We start from the raw sequence: 8,772 nt of genomic DNA, 5'->3' as shown, positions 1-8,772 counted from the left end.
CACCCAAGACCATCACGGACCTGCTTCCTGTCACTCTTGTCCGCTTGTCCGGTGCTTTATACACAGACTCGTCTGGGTGGACGCTTCTCTGGGTCTGGCTTCTTTCATGCAGTGGAGTTCTCTACGCTTCACCCTGCTCCACCCTGCTCGTTCGCACAAGTGTTTCACCAACAGTTTCTACCTTGGTTAAAAGTTTCCCCGCATGGATGGATGGACGGATGGGGTCATTTAAGAGACAAGGCATGTGAAACCCTGGAGTGAGCTTGCACTCCTTTTGCTGGGCTTGGGGAATCCCTTGCTGATAGATGGACCAAGAAACTCAACAACGCCGTACCCCTTGTTGTGCGGGGGGCCCCCGTGGCAGCGGACCAGCATGCCATCAGAGATGTCATGACCATAGATGGCTAGACCGTGCCACCCACATGGGGGTTCTCCCACATCTTCTAAATGACCTTCTTACATTGGGTAGTTATTTTGGGCTGGGTTGACTAGGGAAATAAATTGATAGACACTCATATATGTGTATAAGAAAGAGCTTTATATAAAGAGTAATTGTGTATTGAGGAAACATCCCATCCCAGTCCAGATCAAGTCCATAAGTCCGATATTAGCTCATATGTTCAATACCAGTCTATAAATTCCTTTTCAGACTCACAGCCATGCAATGACACTGAATGCAGGAAGATCACAAGCCAGTGAGTGGAAAGTCTTGTGGATCCAGTGGTGGTGGAAGCATCTCAGCACTGGTCTCCACGTGACTCTTCCAGCTCCAGGACTCTGGCTCCATTAGTGTAGCTCCATGTGGCTTGTCAACAGGAATGTCTCGCAGAGAAAGTGTGTCCTGCCTCCAGGGAGGAAGACAGGAATTCCCAGAATCCCCATGAGAAGACCACGCCCACACAGAGGCCTCACTGACTATGGCCTGATGGACAGGCTAGACTCCACCCCCTCGCTCAAGTTGACAAGAGACCATGTCACTGCCACAGTAGTGCCCACATCAGTAGTCCGATTCCCCCAAGGTAGATTTGGGAGCTTGTTCTCCCAGCACCCCTTGCAACTGGGAACGCAGACATCGCACCGTGCTCTGCCAAGCCCAAACTTCAGTTCCAAAGAGGAAGCTTGAAGATCTGGCTGTTAGGAAGTTGGGAGTCCACTGCCCCTGTCCACGTTATGAGTTTTCTGGATAGCATGGGTGTCCCTCTGACATCACCAGGAAAGCCCGGCACCACCAGTAAAGGGAACTGATGGGGAGTCCTGCTGACAGCAAGTTACCAGGGAAAATGTCCTTCCACACCGGAGACTCTCCTTCCCTCCCAAGTGATACTAGTGGGCCGGACCCGGCTGCTAACACCCTCAACACCACCAAGGGACCCATGAGAACTCCCAGGGGCTTGAGACGAAGCAAACCCTGGAAGGTAACACTGCAACAACCCCGGACGTGAAAGACGTCAGCCTCATAGCATCACGACAGGCTGCCCAGGGTACAGTGAAAATGCCTCCCTGAGAACCGGCAACAGCATCGTGGGCGAGGAAAGACAGCCAACCGATGCCAACACCAAGACCGACCGAACGCCGGAATTATCTGGCAAGGCTCTTCAAGAAATTTCCATAAAAATGCTCCAACAGTCAGTTACAGCGTCTCGGGAGATAAATGAAAATGGAACTTATCCATTAAGAACGAGCTGGAAAGACAGGGCGGATGATCCCTTCAGGACCAGTGCTGAGAGTGGCGATACGGGAGGGTGGAAGGAGGGTGAGGTGGAAAGGGGGAACCAAGTACAGGGATCTACATATAACCTCCTCTCTGGGGGAGGGACAACAGAAAAGTTGGTGAGGGGAGACGTCGGACAGTGTTAAGATATTACAAAATATAATTTATAAATTATCAAGGGTTCATGAGGGAGGAGGGAGTGGGGAGGGAGGGGGAAAAATGAGCTGATGCCAAGGGCTTAAGTGGAGAGCATGATGAGGGTAAAGAATGTACAAATGTGCATTACACTATTGGTGTATGTATGGATTGTGATAAGAGTTGTATGAGCCCCCAATAAATTTTTTTTTTTTTAAAAAGATAAGCAAAGATGGGCCCATTGCTCCGTTTCTGTATGTTGGTCGGATGATGTACGTTGACTGCAGAGACGGTGGCCATACCTCGGGGACAGGCGCATAGAAACCCAAGTTTGACATTTTTGAAAGACACAAACACAAAGTTGTGCAAGAAAGGAAATCACATTCTGTCCTATGACTCAGTGGAGACAGTGTTTGCACGGCCATCTACACTGAGTATTAATTTAACCCAAAATGATATCATAACTACATGGGAAGGAGGTGGGGAAGCCTGGTAATGTGTGCGTATGTTCACACATATGTGTGTGCATGCATGTGTGTGTGTGTGCATGCACGTGAGAGAAATCAACAGATGATTCCTAACTCTGAACAAATCAGAAAGTGGTGGTGTTTGTAGGCATGAAGGTAAACCCCCCACATCCCAATGCTATGCTCCTAGCAGTTATGGGAGACTGAATAATTTTTTTTAACTTCTAGAAATACTAAGTTCCTTTAACCATGTCCAGCTAAAATGCACATGTGAAAAAACAAGAGAATAAAGTGCCTCCCCCCACCCCAAGTGCTTCAATTAAAATAAAGCCAGCAAAACAAACAATCGTGTGTGGCACTGATCTGGAGCTAACAGGATGCGCTGTCTAGCCCAGCACCCACAAGGCAGCCGGCTGGATAGAAGAGGATTGTCTATGAAATAATTAATTGTAAGCACAGGCCTGGAGACTCCCCCCTGCAGGGTTGGGGAGCTCCCCACAAGGCACAGTGCATATTCTGAGCCTGTGACCCTCACGGACCTGGTGTGGCTCCTCAACACGCCTGGGTCTCAGAACCTGGGGTGTGTCGTGGGAGGCACTGGGCGTCTACCGCATGCTGTAGACTAAGGCTCGCTCGCAGAACTTCGGCATCTTGTTGCCAAGGGAGGACGGTTTTCATGGGGCTTCAAGTACATGTTCATTCTGTTGGAAGCTGGGAATGCCACTTGACCATTGGAGCTGAGGTGCCCCTGGAAGTTACAGGCAAAAGGCGGAAGTCCTGTGTGGACTAGGGTGATTGGTCCTGACCTACTGGAGAAATAGGGTAGCTGCCACACAGCACATCTGAAATCCAGGGTTAGCCTTTGTGGGGGCAGTGGGACAGAACTCAGTGAGATCTCCATTGCTCCATACGGAGAGGTGACAGCTAGGTGTGTGATTAGAGAAACCCCATGTGTGTTAGTCCCAGTAGACTAGAGAAAGGAATCCAGGGAAACACTCATGTGTGTGTAAGAAAGGGCTTTATATAACGAGTAATTGTGTATTAAGAAAACATCCCAGCCTAGTAAGTCCATAAGTCTGATATTAGCCCTTATGTCCAATGCCAGTCTATAAATTCCTCTTTAGACTCACGCAACACATGCAATGACAGCGAATGCAGGAAGATCACAGGCCAATGGGTGGCAAGTCTTGGTGGTATAAGCATCTCAGCACTGGCAGGGTCTCTACGTGGCTCCTCCGGCTCCAGGGCTGTGGTGTAGCTTCATGTGTCTTTTCAGCAGGAAGACGGAGCAGAGAGTGAGTGTATCTGACCTCCAGTGAGCTATTTATCTCCGTGGTGCCACCAAATGAAGTCATCCAGCTGTGACCTGATTGACAGGCTAGACTCCACCCCTTCGCAAGTTGACAGGAGATGAGGTAACTGCCACGTCATGGAAGACCTCCAGGGTCCCCTGCCTTTCAAGATCACAGGTTTCAGACTAACCCTTTCAAGTGCATCCCAATTGTCAGGGTTACCAGCCCTTAACACATCATCACAGGACTGGTAGGTGCAATTGCACAGTGAAAATAAGTAAAGATTATATTAAAGTCACAGCGAGCATGAGAGATAGAAGAGAGGTTGAAATAATGGAGTCGGACACATTTCATGGTAGCATGCTCGCCTCAGCCTCACTTGGTGGTCCACATGGAGCAAGATCTTTATTGCTAACCAAGGCTTTTATATTTTCTGGGGACATGCAAGCCCCCTAATTACCGGTGAAGACATACGTCACAGGAAAGGGTTGTGCTATAGGTAATACAGTAACGGGAAGGGGGTGATCTAGGGGTATCCATGTAATAGGAAGACAAGGGATGGGGTATACATGTGACAAGATGGGCGGATCCTAGATTCAGGATGGCAGCCTAACTTTGGATGTCACTGAGCAGATTTGACCTGTTCCCTGGCTCTCCATAGAAACCATTATCAGTAGGGTGTAAACCCACCCTACAGGGACCAAACCGTTGATGACTGCAAGCCTTTAGGAAGAAGTAGCTCACTGTCCTTAACAGCAGGGAGTGGGCCCTACCTGTGGTGGGACCAAACAGTAGTCTGGCAACTGACTGCCTTCAGGGAGATAACTTGACATTCATTCACCATTAGTTGCGAGCAGTGTCCCAAGTCTAACATATCTGGGGGAGACGACTTGAGAGAAATCTGTTTCCGGCAGCCAGTGACCATCACCGTGCTGGCCAAGGACAGGGACATGTGAAACAGGGTGTGAAGAAGTCGTTCAGCTCTGCTCCCACAAGCAGAGGCTGAGTGAGGGCAGTGACGTCTCCCACATTGCCTTCCTGACGGATCAGCTGTCTGTATGTGTTTTACCTGATCATCTTCCCCCTGTTGCCAAGGATCAGGCTGGAGACGGTCACCTGTACCATACAGCGCAGACAGACGTTCCGAGTGCCCAAACAGAGACACAGCTCAACCAAACCAGGGCGGGGTGGGGTGGTGTAGATTCTGTAGTGGGTGAAAAGAAATTAGTGCTGTCCCTGTTTGGGAAGACGAGGAGTTCTTTGTCAGTGGAGACTGTTAACAGGGAGCCCTTCCTTGATCGCAAAGTGTGTGTGTGTGTGTGTGTGTGTGTGTGTGCTGTGGGATTGGGGTGTGTCCCTGTTATACTCAGTGACCACCCAAGGTGTGGGGACTTCCTGTGATTGAACAGTCAATGTCACGGTGAGCCCTACTTGCCCAAAGTGGACGCTGGGCCATGCACTCCCAGCCCTCCCTTGCAGCTGGGACATAAACAGGTGACCAGATGTATCGCTTGGACACGTCCCTCCAAGGCTTTAACTCTGGGGAGCTGGTGAGCAGGGGCAGAAAGCATGCAGACCCTGGCTTGGTGAGGAACAGAGTGGGTTTCAGCCCTTAGGAGGGTCAGTGGGGACTCAGCTTCCTGTGTCCTGCTTTTAGGCCCATTAGGACCCAGCTAGGGTGGCACTCACACCTCCCCCAGGGCACAGTCTAGGGGGGTGGTTTTGACATTGTCCTTAGATTACTCCAGAGCCCCAGGGTCCGGTTCTCTCAAGGGTTAGACTAAGATGCTTTTGTCTGATCATCCCGCCACCCCCCCCACACACACACACACACACACTTAAATTAGCTAGAGAAAGATCAACCAATCCTGCTGGTTCACAGTGTGGTAGTTACAAGTTACATCATCTGTTGTCACTTGGAGACCAGTGAAGGGTTAGAGTTTACCTGTCAATCAGGTTGCACCTTGATGACCTCCTTTGGAGGTGCCAAGGATATAAATAGCTCGCTGGAGGCAGGACACCACTCACTCTCTGCAGGACATTCCCGCTGATAAGCCACATGGAGGCACACCAGAGCCCTGGGGCTGGAGGAGCCACGTGGAGACCCACGCTAGCGCTGAGATGCTTCCACTGCCACTGGATCCACAAGACTTCCCACCCACTGGCCTGTGATCTTTCTTCCTGCATTCAGCGTCATTGCATGTGTTGCACGAGTCTGAAGAGGACTTTATAGATTGGTATCAGACATGTGGGCCGATATCAAACTTAAGGACTTGATCTGGACTGGGCTGGGATGTTTTCTTAATGTACAAGTACTCCTTGATATAAAACTCTTATACCCATATGTGTCCATGACTTTGTTTCCCTATTCTACCCAGACTAACACAGCCATCCACACAGTTGAGGGCCACTGTGTGCTGAGGGGAGGGAACGCAGAGGGGTCAGGGACATGACCTTGGAATCGCACGGGCTCAGGTCCAGATCCTGGCTCCATGGCTTCCTGGTCATCTGTCTACAAGTTGCTTTCTCTGTGTGTGTGTCCCTCCATCTCCACAGCCGTCTCAGGTTATGGGACAAAGCTTGACTGTCAAGGGTCTGTTGTGGTGAGACCTGAGGTCTGAGGACAGGGCCCCATGGTCTTATGGGGTCTTAGTTTAGGCTTGGCTGCAGAATTTCTCAAAGACCCTCTCTCTCGTCAAAATGGGACAGGAATGAGGAGAAAGGAAGTTGAAGGTGGGTCATACTGAGCTTCTTTTCCTTCGGTGAAGTTTTTTGGTTTTGTTTTTCCTTTGGGTTGTGACTTGGGAGAAGGTTGATCGAGGAAATCTGTTTCCCACGACAAGACACTGTGTGTCTTGTCCCTGAGGGCAATCCCCAAGGTTCAATGTCCCTTCTACCCTCTATTTCCTAGCTGTGACCCCTCTCCATCCCTCGCCCCTCTTGCCTGCTGAGCCTGGTCCTTGGGCAAAGGCTGCTCTTGTGATCTGGAATGGTCAGTTGTTCTACGGAGGCCTTAGCTCCCTAGAGGTGCCGCCCCTTTTAAACTCCCTGCCAAGGAGTCTAGTCCGACCCAGAGCGACCCTACAGGGCAGAGTGGAACCGCCCCTATGGGCTTCTGAGGATGTGACCCTTCTGAGGAACAGAAAGCCTCGTTTTTCTTCTGCAGAGCTGTGGCGTGGTTCAAACTCCTGACCTCCTTGTGAGGCCAGCAGCCCAGCACATAACCCACTACGCCCTCTGCCAGGGCTCCTTACTCCCTTTATAGAAACAAGGCTGAGAACTGGGTGAACATCGAGCCGTGGCCGTAAGTTCAGCTCCAGGTCTGAGGGTCCTTCCTTCAGGTGTGTGAACCCTGGGCTGGATCTCACCCTCCACCAGCCCCAAAGCTGCCAGCGAATCAGGGGGACCCAGGACAACTCACCTCACTGAGCCGGACTGCAGTCTGGGGTCTCCATCATAGTTCCATTCTGTGGCCGGTCCTCCAGGGCCAGGAAAAGGCAGCTCTGCGGGCTGGGCTCCCAGCAGCCTGGCCTCCAAGGGCTCCGGCAGAGAGGGGACCGCGCTGCCCACCCACACAGGACTGCACGGCCATGCCCCCCTGCAGTCACGCCTGTCAACTAGAGGCAGGACAGCAGTGTCACTTCTGGGCGGCAGCACTGAAGGGCCGGTGTCCCATCCTCCGCTATCTCTTCTCTAACTTGGGGGTGGCCTTGGAGGCACTCCTGCCATTGTGGGGCCCTGAGATCAAAGCCGCCCGAGCTCTGAGCCACTGCAGGGAGAATGGCCGCCCCCAGAGCACCACCCACAGCCCCTGAGGTGGTCTGACTGCAGCCCAGCCAGCCTGTCCTGACTTAGTCTCCACCATGGCCTAGGGGACAGGTCACAGGCACCACAACCCTGCCTTCTCCTGAAGGGCTGTGCTGCTCCGCCCTGCTCCACTCCAGGGGGACGGCAACTGGGAGGGGGGCTTAGTGAACTGATTGGTCCCAAAGACCAAGCCTGGGAGGAGGCAAGAGCTCTACCCCCTGCACTGTGGACCCCGGTGACCGCTCAGGCTCCCCACCCCCCAAGCCTCATCTCTGAGGCCCCTGGCCCTGTTGGAAGTCCCTGCTCTGCCCCTACAAAAGCGGGTGGCTATGCCCCCAGGCCTAGGAGTCCATCTGGCAGAGTTCTCGGGCAGGGTGTCAGGGCAATGATGCTATCCCCAGGGCCCCAGCCCTTCCATGGCTGCAGGCCTGGAGCTCATGGCCATCAGGGCGGCAGGGGCCCCTGTGAGTACCACCTTTGGGAGCTCAGCAGCACACGACCTCCCCTGCATCTGGCTAACACCTCGCCCCAGTCTCAGACCGGCCTCCAGGCACCGGCGGCCACCCAGCGTCCTCGCTCAGCCCTATGTGCTGGCCCCAGTCTTTCTGGCCAGTCGTTGGGGTGGGCTGGCAGTGAAGGGACCCACTTCATCCTGTGTTCGCCACTGACCCTAGGCTGAGAGCCACGCATCCCACAGCCACCACTACTGAGCCCCTGTGAGGGGCGTTGCGGGGGCCAGAGGGTCTCCGGTGGGAGAAACGGCCCTGACACTCCCACCACAACACCCAACATCCAGGGATTTGTCAGTTTCCAAAATTACAAAGGTCGTGTGGAAGGCTGGTCAAAAAAACTCGGGTCCCTGTTTAACCTGGGGCTGCTGTAGAGGGTCCCACCCCACCCCACCCCAGTTGCTTCGAAGTTCCGTGGTCTAGCAGAAGGGAGCTTGCTCGAAGCTACGCTGGCTCAGCACCACTGGACACAGAACCCGTTTCCGAGGGGTGGTCCTCCCCAACCCCACTCCACCTTGACAGTCCCCGGGACTCATGCTCCCCACAACAGGCCTGCCCACTGCTGTCTGGGACCCTCTCCTACACTCAGGGGGGAAGGGGACAAGAGCAGGGAACCCCACACTGGGACAATCTTGCCACCAGCCCGGCCCACCCTCATCTTCAGCCTATGTGCTGTGATGTAGCCAGTGGCTCCTGGGGGCCGGCAATGGAGGCTGGAAGTCCAGGCGGATTCAGGTTTAGAGTCCACTGGGAAAGATAAGATTTTTCTTTCTTTTAAAGCAGGGGTCCTCAAACTACAGCCCACGGGCCACATGCGGCCTGCTGAGGACATTTATCCTGTCCGCCGGGTG

This window comes from Echinops telfairi, unplaced genomic scaffold (assembly GCF_000313985.2).
Source record: "Echinops telfairi isolate 266 unplaced genomic scaffold, ASM31398v2 ScPeMD7_4225;HRSCAF=4972, whole genome shotgun sequence".
NCBI lineage: Eukaryota > Metazoa > Chordata > Mammalia > Afrosoricida > Tenrecidae > Echinops > Echinops telfairi.
The sequence above is the reverse complement of the archived record's forward strand: the minus strand, read 5'-3'. Positions refer to the sequence as shown.